General features: G+C 41.1%; 1 protein-coding gene and 1 long non-coding RNA gene across 10 annotated transcripts in view; one reads left to right on the forward strand and one right to left on the reverse strand.

Moving 5' to 3' along the window:
- Positions 1-10,517, forward strand: part of bcas3 (BCAS3 microtubule associated cell migration factor) — a 279,325-nt gene that overhangs the window by 91,531 nt on the left and 177,277 nt on the right. The window lies entirely within an intron of this gene.
- LOC112486918 (uncharacterized) lies at positions 3,238-3,782 on the reverse strand. The gene is made up of 2 exons (XR_003049496.1): positions 3,716-3,782; positions 3,238-3,363 (listed from the first exon to the last, which is right to left on the reverse strand). It is a non-coding gene; the product is annotated as an uncharacterized LOC112486918 (long non-coding RNA).

The raw sequence follows: 10,517 nt of genomic DNA on the forward strand, positions 1-10,517 counted from the left end.
AGAGGGAGGGGGGTGATCCAGAGGCCAGAGGGGAAGGGATAGGGGGGGGGGCGGGGGACGCGCGGGGGGGGGGACGAGTGACATGTTTAAATGTGCTTTTGCTAGAATATTCCTGGAATATCTTTTAGTGGTCCGAGATTTATATTCCAGACGGATCGATGTCTCCATGGGAGTCAGAGAGGAGCAGAGACGGGGAAGTCTCCGTGGCCGAAAACTGGCACAGCTCTGGAGTTCAGTGGAACATCACAGTTTGCTGAATATTATTTTACTGTTTTCCTCTGACACACAGCTCTTCTTTTTGTCACCGGCCAGTGCCTTTATGAAAGCGCTGTGTTTGTTTGTCTGACATCGTGATCCTTCCTTGATTTTTTCTTTTTTTTTTGTGCTGAGAAAAAATTGACGTCAACACCAGTTCTTTGAGGTCAAACTCACTCTGTTTTCTTGCAGTTGTTATGAGCTAGTTTAAATGTTGTCATTTCATCTTAATTATAATATGACTAGTTGACTTAAAATGACTCATCTGCCATTCTTTGTCCTCCGTTTGCATCACCCCTGGAGTGCTTTGTCAGCCCCCCTACCCCCCAGGAGGCGACCCTCACACCCACCAAACCCTAGAAGTAGAGTAACAGAATTAGAGCGCTGTTTTTTTCATAGAAGGCTTTTGATTCAATGTAAGAAATAATTTCAAAATGAATCATCTTTTTAGATTATATTTCACCCTTTTATTTAGAATTCTGAGTTATCACCATTTATTAGTATCGTGTGTGTCTCTGTGTGTGTGTGTGTATTTGGATGTCTGTCTGTCAGTGTGTTTCCTTCAGGGAACGATTTAACCACAGGCAGAGACCTATAGGAAGTGTGTACATGAGACACAGATGGATTGTGGTGTGACACAGATTGATGTAGAGAATCGATGACTGCAGTTTTTCCCTCATTTTTCTTTCCTCTTTTTTTCCCTTTCCTTCTTCTCTGCTCTGGTCCTTTTCTGTCTTTGACTGTATTTTTTTTTTTTTTGCTTTTGTGCACTTCTAATCTCTAATCTGCCAGATATGAAATGTCCTGCAGCATTAGTGTTGAACAGAAACAGCATGTGTGTGTGTGTGTGTGTGTGTGTGTGTGTGTGTGTGTGTGTGTTCGTGCAGTGCCAGAGGGCAGTGAAGACTGAGCAGCTGCTCTTTATACTCACTGAACGGACACCAATGTGTTGGGCATCTGTCACACGTTCACCCGAGTGTCTGTATACGCTGCATGTGTGTGTGTTTCTACATGTGTGTGTGTGTGCGTGTTATGTTGTCACTTTTTATGTGTATTATTTGGACCTTTTATCTTTTTATCTTTTCCAATAAATGTATGTTTCTCACTGGGGCTCATGGGAAATGTGATGGCTGTGCATGTACAGTACATGCTGCCGTGTGTGTGTGTAAGTATGTGTGTGTGTATGTGTACACCAGCTGCTGAAGCAAAGTCCCACATCAATGTGTGATGTTCATTCACACACACACACAGTGGTTTGTCTCAGGGTGAGGCTGCTGTTGGTGCCAACCTTTGACCCCTGTGACCTCACTCGGTCAGTCGGTGGCTCCTCAGCAGCCCGGCCATCGGCCTGTCTGCTGTGGTCGCCTCGACGTCTGAGACGTGAAGGGGAAGTAATGGAACAGCTGTGTGCTGACCCAACACACACACACAGATACACAGGCGCTAAGTCATGTGATCACTGGGCGACACACACACACATACACACTGTGAGAGTGCATTTCGACATTTTCTGATTTTTATGTCGATATATTTTTTTTAAATTTTACTGTCAAATTTCTGATGTTAAGAGTTAAACATGACTTTCACTCAGTACGAAGTCTTTTTTACACATTTAATTAATTCCTGCTCCATGTGAGATCCATAAGTTGCAGCTGACCGCTCTAATTAATTCCTGCTCCATGTGAGATCCAGAAGTTGCAGCTGACCGCTCTGCTCGGTCTGAGTTGATTAAGTGGCTCATTTGAAAGTATTTTCTCAAACCCATGTGTGAGGAAACATTGCTGATAAAAGGGAAAGTAAATATTTTTAAATTGAGAAAAAAAAAACTTTAATGTTTTCCAAACAACAAAAACACAAAGTGAATGTCAAACCTATTACCGCTCATCATACGTGGGCTTTTTAAATTGATTTTAATCACTCTTTCAGACTCACTAAACGACAGCTCACTAAATCACTGCAGCTAAATCACATGTATTGACGTTGCACTAAAACCAGCTGCAGACTCAGCATCTACTCTGTCCAAATAGATGGTAGTCGTTTCCACTCTTTCTGCAGACAAAGGCCAGACGTTTGACGTGACATTTAGTTAGAGCTACTTTACAACGATTTACAACATTGTTTATAATTTGAAGAGTCACCATATAAGGTGATTAACGTTAAATTGAGTTGAATGAATGAATTTTTTTAATCATTTTTGTCATAAATAATCTAAAAAATAAAGTCAGAAAAATTTCATTCACACATTCTACTGACTACAGTTTTAACTCTTGAGTTTTTTCTCTGTGCCGTGGAAAACTAGCTGGTAGGCTGTTGTTGTTTTTTTTTACAGTGTGGCTTAGCAAAAGTTATCTCGCTCTCTTACGGGGCATTAAAAATCCCCATCATGGAAATTTCATGGGCAATTACCAACATTTCAAGGGCATTTTCCCCTAAACACCCACAAATTTATGAGCCAGGTCGCAGCCGTTTGAGATGAAATGTTTCGCTGCTGAAATGACTTTAATGCACTGGCTGTTTGATGTTTACTCTGCTGCTGTGTTTGGGAATGTTCACTAACTTTAATAGTTAAAGCTGAAATAACATACGGGAGCGTATCTGAGTCCGAGTCTGTGTCTGTGTCTGTGTGGAGGTGAAGACTCTCTTCATCCAACAGCTTTTATTAAGGTCGTTAAATGTAGAGTTTGTTTCCAAAAATAGTTTGTCTGAGTTCAGTGCTGTGTGTAGCTTCTGTTTGTCACTGGAAATGGAACAACAGAATTCCTTCTTTTTTTTTTTCTGACCCTGAGCAAAGCTCCGCCCATAATTCATTGTTAATCAACCTTAACAAATACACACTGGTGTACTTCAGATGTGTAGGTCAGTATTAGTGGCAGCATGACTATTGTGCTACCTATTTGCTTTTATTGTTTTTTTAACGATGCACCGATCGACCAGTTACAGATCAGAATCATTTTCTGAGCTTGTGTGTTTTTTTTGGTTTTGTTGGTTTCCCTGCTGTTGGTCTGTTAGGTGACAAAGTAAAGATGTTTTGTTTGTGACAAGAAACTGTATTAATGCTCAAAGAACAGCCCTTTGCCCCTCCTTGATACCCCTTATTACCCACTGTACCTTTTAAGGAATTTTTTTTCTGACCCTGAGCAAAGCTCCGCCCATAATTCATTGTTAATCAACCTTAACAAATACACACTGGTGTACTTCAGATGTGTAGGTCAGTATTAGTGGCAGCATGACTATTGTGCTACCTATTTGCTTTTATTGTTTTTTTAACGATGCACCGATCGACCAGTTACAGATCAGAATCATTTTCTGAGCTTGTGTGTTTTTTTTGGTTTTGTTGGTTTCCCTGCTGTTGGTCTGTTAGGTGACAAAGTAAAGATGTTTTGTTTGTGACAAGAAACTGTATTAATGCTCAAAGAACAGCCCTTTGCCCCTCCTTGATACCCCTTATTACCCACTGTACCTTTTAAGGAAAAGGAGAGGTTTTGTTCATATTAACTGAACGTCACTACAATAATAATATACAGTATGTAATATATTATTTAATGATGTAATCATTTTTTTTATTGTTTTGTTATGCAGACCTATAGCCTGGGGTTTCATTTGTCAGTTTGAGTTCACAGGAACCACTGTTTTCAGCACATCACTCGAGTCGACAGGCACTTTATTTTGAAACATGTTCAACTGTAGAGAGACACGTGACTGAGTGCACTTTGTGGGTTTCATATTTACTAGTTATGAGAATACAACTTTGTATTTGTTTCCAGTCAAAGGAAACCAGAATCGTTTACATGTCACACTTAGCAAAACGTTGTAAATCAAACACCTGCCATCGGTGCCTCTCTACCGTTTCCTTCTTCCACCTCAAAGACCCTGACTGAGTGCAGACCACTGTCCTCATCACCGACACCTCCCACTCCCTACTCTTTTTTTCCTCCTCCCTCCTGTTCAACTTGCACCGTACTCCTTCCCCACGCTCCTCTCTCTCCTCTCCTCTGTCTCTGACACTAACCCTCTCTGACAGTGTCTCCATTCTGTCGCGCTCTAATCCACCTCTGAGAGGTGTTAAAGCGCTTACTCCCTCTCTCTGTCTCCCTCCCTCTCTCTCTCACACACACACGCACAGACACACACATGTGCTCGCACCATCACTCTAGATCCCGTAAGGTATCGATCCGCTGCCCCGTTCACTGTAATGGGATTTTTTACACCTAAGCATCAGAAGCTTCCTGATGCACGGCTTCACCGCCGCCTCACGCTCACGCTCACACGTGCACACACTTTCTGGTACATGGAGATAATTACCGTGAGTGTCTGAGCCTCGCTGGCATGTGTGGTGAAAAATGAATGGAGGAGAGAAGAGGAGAATGCACTTAGCAGTGTATGCATGACTCCCTCAGCATCTGACTCATGTCGCAGATGTCTCTACATCACACACACACACACACACACACACACACACACGCTCCATTTCTCTAAAAACGACACTTGGTCTGCCACTCTGTCCAACTCTTATCTCGTTCATCTGAACACATCTGAGCGTCTTTAATATTGAGTGTATTTGTCGGCTCATACGACCCACGTGTAGAAGTGGGCCGCGAACATGTGTTCCAGTTGTTGGGTTAGGAACACGAACACGTGGTGTTTCCGTTGCAGTTACAGTGTCATACACACATCACGTACCACTGTACATCACAGCTGCTGGGACCACATGTTTAATGTTGACGTCATGTCACTTATTTAAGATGCTTTTTTGACTCCATTTATCTGAAGCAGCTCAGCACTTTCCAGCCTCAGTCCTCAGGTGAAGGCTGGTCAAACACACCCACCTGTAATCAACTTAGACTGTCCAGTTAATCTAACAGCATGTCTTTGGACTGGTCAGAGAGATTGAGGGAAACCATGGAAACTCTATACAGAATGACTGGGAATCAAAGCAGCAGTTTCCTCACTGAAAGGCAAGAGCATTAAAACGAGCTTGGTGGTGGTAAAGAAATAAGCTTGAATTTATGATAAATAAATGTTTATTTGTAGAGGATAGAATAATTAAGTGTGATGGTCTTCAAATCAACAGATTTGACCTAGAATCATGTTTAAACATCTTTGTCCTCAGTTTATTTAAATTTTATTTCTTTTTATGTGACCTATCACTGCTTCAAACATCAACACCAAAACCACAATGTTGGTTGAATCAGGGCATTTATTAGACACTTATCCTAAGTTCTCATAATATATATATATATATCTATATATATATATATATATATATATATAAAATATAATATAATATAATGTCAAAATAATATATACATATGTTTAATTGTAAATGTTCCGTTTTCTTTCTTTCTTTCCTCATTTATCTCTCTTTCACGCTGCCTTCCTCTGTTTCCTTCTCTGTTTCTTCATTGCTCATGGGTTCCTTGGTATTTTCCTGGTGTTACCTCGGGGCTGACCAGGTGGAGGCCGTCTGTAGCCTCACTTCCTCAGTAGCCCTGTGTGTGTGTGTTTGTGCGTGTGCGCTCGTGCACGCACGTGAGCGCACATTTATCCAGATGCTATCTGTTCACCTGCTTCCATTCAGCCGCAGAATCAAACCATTGTGTATTGACGTTAGTCCGAGAAAAGGCCAACCCCCTCCAGGTGACAACAGGTGTGTGTGTGTGTGTGTGTGTGTTTGTCAGTGTGTCACTAAGGATAATATCAAGGAGGATATTGTCTGTGGTGTGTGGGGGGGGGCAGCTGCAGGGCTGTGGGGTTAGAGTGGGTTTAAGGAGAGGGGAAGAGGTTAGAGCTTTTCTCTCCTCACCTGGAAATTATGTTCTGCCGCCATTTTACGGGAGTGTGTTTCCAATCACTGCAGGAACGTGAGAAATGTCCGCCTGGGAATTCCTCCTCGACTTCCTGTCTGTCTCTCAAAGCTTATGTGTGTGCGTGAGAATGTTTATGTGTTGATTTATAACGACTGGTCCACCTGGTCACAATTATTATTACACAAGTATTTGTAACTTTAGGATTTTTTTTATACTTTTTTATACTATCATTTGTGCAAAAAAAGTAAAATACAAGTTAATTGCTGAGTTAATTTGTCTCTCTGTCCACACATATGACAGATGTGTCTTCACATTCACCTTTTAGAGTAGAGACAGGAGAACAGGAAGAGGCCGCGACGGGAGAGAGCGTCAGTGTTTGGGTGAAACAGTGGTTGTCGGCACAAACAGAGACAGAACCAGACAGAAGGCTTGTTGTTGCTAACGTGTAGTAGTTGTGGCAACGCTGGCACATCTTTGTCTGTTGTGGCTGCAGAAAAAAAAAATCATGTCAGAAACAAAGTGACAGCTTTCTTAGAGAGACAGGCTTTTCTTGGTCTTTCTTTCTGCTTGGTTTTTGTCTCTTTGCGTTTCTGCCACCTGTGCAGCTGCCAAATCGCAGATAAAAAGGAATGACATTTCTATAAATGTCCCACAATGTTCATAAAACAGTTGCTTTGAACAGTTTGCAATTATCCTGTAAATTGAAATGTTATGATCAGCAGATGATCCAAAAAGCTGTTAACATTTCATAAGAAACAACCAATAAGAACGCAGCCAGATTAGATGAAAATATGAAATATATTTTAGCTTCAATGCTAACCGGTGAGTTTCATCAGAAAACTCTAAGTTTGTAAGTTGTTAATCAAAGTGGAAAACCAGGACATGTTTGGATTTTTCAGAGCGTTTTTTGGACCGTGGCAGACAGGGCAGAAGGCCTGGTCACCAGACCTCTTCTCCTCCTTCTTAGGCAGTTTTCCTCTTTCTTTATTTTTGAAAGCTTTCTCTCATCATCTGTCCAGTACATCTGTTTCATTTGTTCCCCGACTTCTCCTCCTGTCTCAATCCCTTTACGTCTCTCCGTCGCTGTTATCGGCAGCACAGGAAGCTGTTGTTTCCACAGCGCTGGAAGTTAACATCCATCTATCTGATGACAAGAGGAAAGACTCCAGATGTGAACAGCTTTCTCCGTCCCTCCTCCCAGAGTCCCAGGTCCTGCCTGTTTCTATTAGCTTTTTTGCACTTGAAGCTTGATGGTTTGATCAATTTCTGGCACCAGCGCAGGCCTGTTGCTCCAGATTACATCTCCCCCTGTCTGCTTGATTGATAACGTTGTTGGCGTTTGTTTGAAATCAATGCTGCGTTCACGTCCAGACTCCCACATGTGGGGGAGAATCTTGTTGTGTTGTGTAAAAAATGAGGCCGCGGCAGATCATTAGTTCTCTTTAAGATTACACACATAAAATAGATTTGATTCAAATGTAATAATATCATTAAGTTTTTTACTGTAAAATTAGAGAATACATATTTTATGATGTAAATGTACTATTTAAAGTAAAAAAACACAAAATAATCTAAATAGTTAATTAGTTTATTTTATTCACAGTTTATTTGAGATAAAACTTTGCATGAATCTCAAATGTTACAGCGTAATATAATAATAAATAAATAAATATCTTTACATTCACCTGGACCAATCAGGTGTTTGATTTCCAAGAGCCAATCAAATGATTTTCACTGAAAATACTACTACAGTACCTAACTGGTTTGTCAAACACCAATTAACACCAGACAAAAATAAACACAGTCTCTTTAATGAGTGTACTCAACACAAACTCTACACCTTGGGCATTTTCTCCCAGTGGCCACTTGTGGTAGTGCAGCTAATCTGCTTCAAACCCTACACAAATATTTATTAAATACAGTATTTTTTCCCCTCTCTTTGAGCACATGTTTAGAATTTTGAAGCTGGGAATTTTTTTTTATTATTATTATAAATAATTTATTCTTTTTCAAACACGCAACATATTTACTCATTTACAAATGTATGTATTAGTTACGTTCTGATTATAACTGAATGAAAAAGTGCTATTTGATAGAATTCCGGAAATGTAATCAGAAGTGAAGCACAAACGCAAACACACACACACACACACACACACACACACACACAGGAAATAACAGACACAGACACATTGAACATGTGTTTTTAATGTTGCTTGTCTATGGGAGAGCTGGTCATCCATAACACACACACACACTAGTGTGTGTGTGAGTGAGTGTGTGTGTGTGTGTATCCCAGTTACCCATGTGACATTGCAGCTTTAGGGGTTGCATACTTAACCGTGAATGTGGTGAGCTTTGAACAGTCACTAAAGCTGTGAGTAGATTTACCTCCAAGGACACCTGTGTTAAGGTCAAGAAAATCAGGTCGAGTAGCATCTTCCTTTTTTTTTTCTAAAATACTATTTTTAACCATAAAAAATGTGTCTTCTGGTCAACACCTATATATATATATATATATATATATATATATATTACTCCCCCCTCCCTTGACCCCCCCCAGCCCTTCGGGACAGCCCTGGCACATCAGCACTGGCATCAGGCAGCAGCTCTGGCACCAACTCCCTGCGGTGCAAAAAGAAGGCGTTTAGCTTAGCATTGTGGCTAACTCTGTTGTGGAGCCTCGGTCAGCCCTGGCGCCGGCCGGCCACATCCCCACTGGTCAAGTCTTGTACTAATCCAATAAGTGAGCTGTGTGGGGAGGGCAAGTGTCACACACTGAGTATGTGTTTCTTTGTGCACGCACAGATGTGTGTATACGTGCGCTCGCTGAGGTGAAGTGTTGTGACAGGCTTTTACTAATTGTGTTCTGTCTGTCCCTGTTTCCTCTTGTTGAAATTCCACAAACAGTCAGGGTTCATATTTGTGTCCAGATGTTTGTATCCGCAGCAGTCGGTCTGTGTGGACCCGCGTTTGTTTAGCTGTGTTTTCTTTCTGCCGTTTTCTTTTTTTTTTTTTCCTGTCTTTATTTATTTTGTATTTTTTCAAAAATATTCAGAGAATTTAACAGATCAGTTTAAAGGTCAGACATCTGACATTTACTGCTTTTTGAATGACTCTGAATCACATTTTTGGCCTTTGTTGTACTACTCCCGTCCCCGGAGATACAGTAAGCATTTCAACATCTGTGCACATGCTCACTGTGCCGTTATTAGCTAAATAACCTGCTGCACAAAGTAAGTCTTCAGTGTCTGCTTATTTACTCCCTCACTTAAAAAAAAAAAAATTAATTTGCCTCCAAATTAAACAGAGCAGGTGATAATGACTGTTGTATTTTATTTATTTATTTATTTTTAGCTTAGCTTAGCTTGTTGTGTGCAGCCATTGTTATATTTGGTCAAAGAGACAGGAAATAAATTAGGATTTTAACAAAAGAATTGTATACAAACATGATCAAAGAAAAAATTACAAAGTAGAATAAAAGTAGAATTTGAATAACCTCAGTAAAATAACATGTAGAATTGTGCAGTTTTTTACATCATCACCTACAGGAGACAAACAACAACAGGTAACGTGATGAAGATGCAGTCAACAGTTAACGAGTGGTCGAGGAAGTGCAAAGAATTCAGTGGGAAATTAGAGCGATGGCAACATTTTCGTGGCCACGTTGTCATATATTTAACAGCACACACATTCATGTGTTGAGAACTAACTTATTGACACTGTATTTAACTCTTGTTTTAACTATTTTCCCGTTGAACATTAACATTGAACATCTTTCTGTAGAAGAGCAGCTGCTCTGCAGCGATAAACAAACGTGAGCTAATGAAGCAGCCAACAGTTCCTACGTCCTTCCCCGCAAATCAGGAACACATGGTCGACACACAAACACACGCACGCACGCACACACACGCACATGTCCATGTGGAGCGCGCTGGTGACACACAAACCACGGAGACGGACTGATTCTCAGGCCTTTTTTTGTTGTGTGCAGACACAGCTCAGTGAGTACAGAGTCGCCTCGGGAACTCAGAGCCGCTCTGAAGTTTCACACTCACGTTCTCCTCATGTCAACTCGTCCCTTTTACATTTTTTTCTTTTAGCATTTTTTTATTTTTTTGTTCCTCCATAAATGTAGCCCAGGTATTGTCGTGGCCGTCTCTCAGTTGAGATGTGCGGGCACACTTACATCAATGCCTGCACACGCTTAACACATGACACAGGTTCACCACAGGAAAAGCCTTGAGCCAGAACAGGCAGGAAAACTCTGGAAAACCAGGATACAATTTGGCACTTATGGAGCCTAAACGATTTCCTCCTGGGCGTTGGGCTCCATCCTACTGGGAAAAGCCAAAAGACCGGCAGAGAAAATTACATCCGGGAAAATGTTTATGCAGCGCAGTCGGCTCCCTCGATTTTTGCCCCGCAAATGAGTGATTATTCGTCTGCTCTTAA

Source organism: Cynoglossus semilaevis, chromosome 4 (genome assembly GCF_000523025.1).
Source record: "Cynoglossus semilaevis isolate Cse_v1.0 chromosome 4, Cse_v1.0, whole genome shotgun sequence".
Taxonomy (NCBI): Eukaryota; Metazoa; Chordata; class Actinopteri; order Pleuronectiformes; family Cynoglossidae; genus Cynoglossus; species Cynoglossus semilaevis.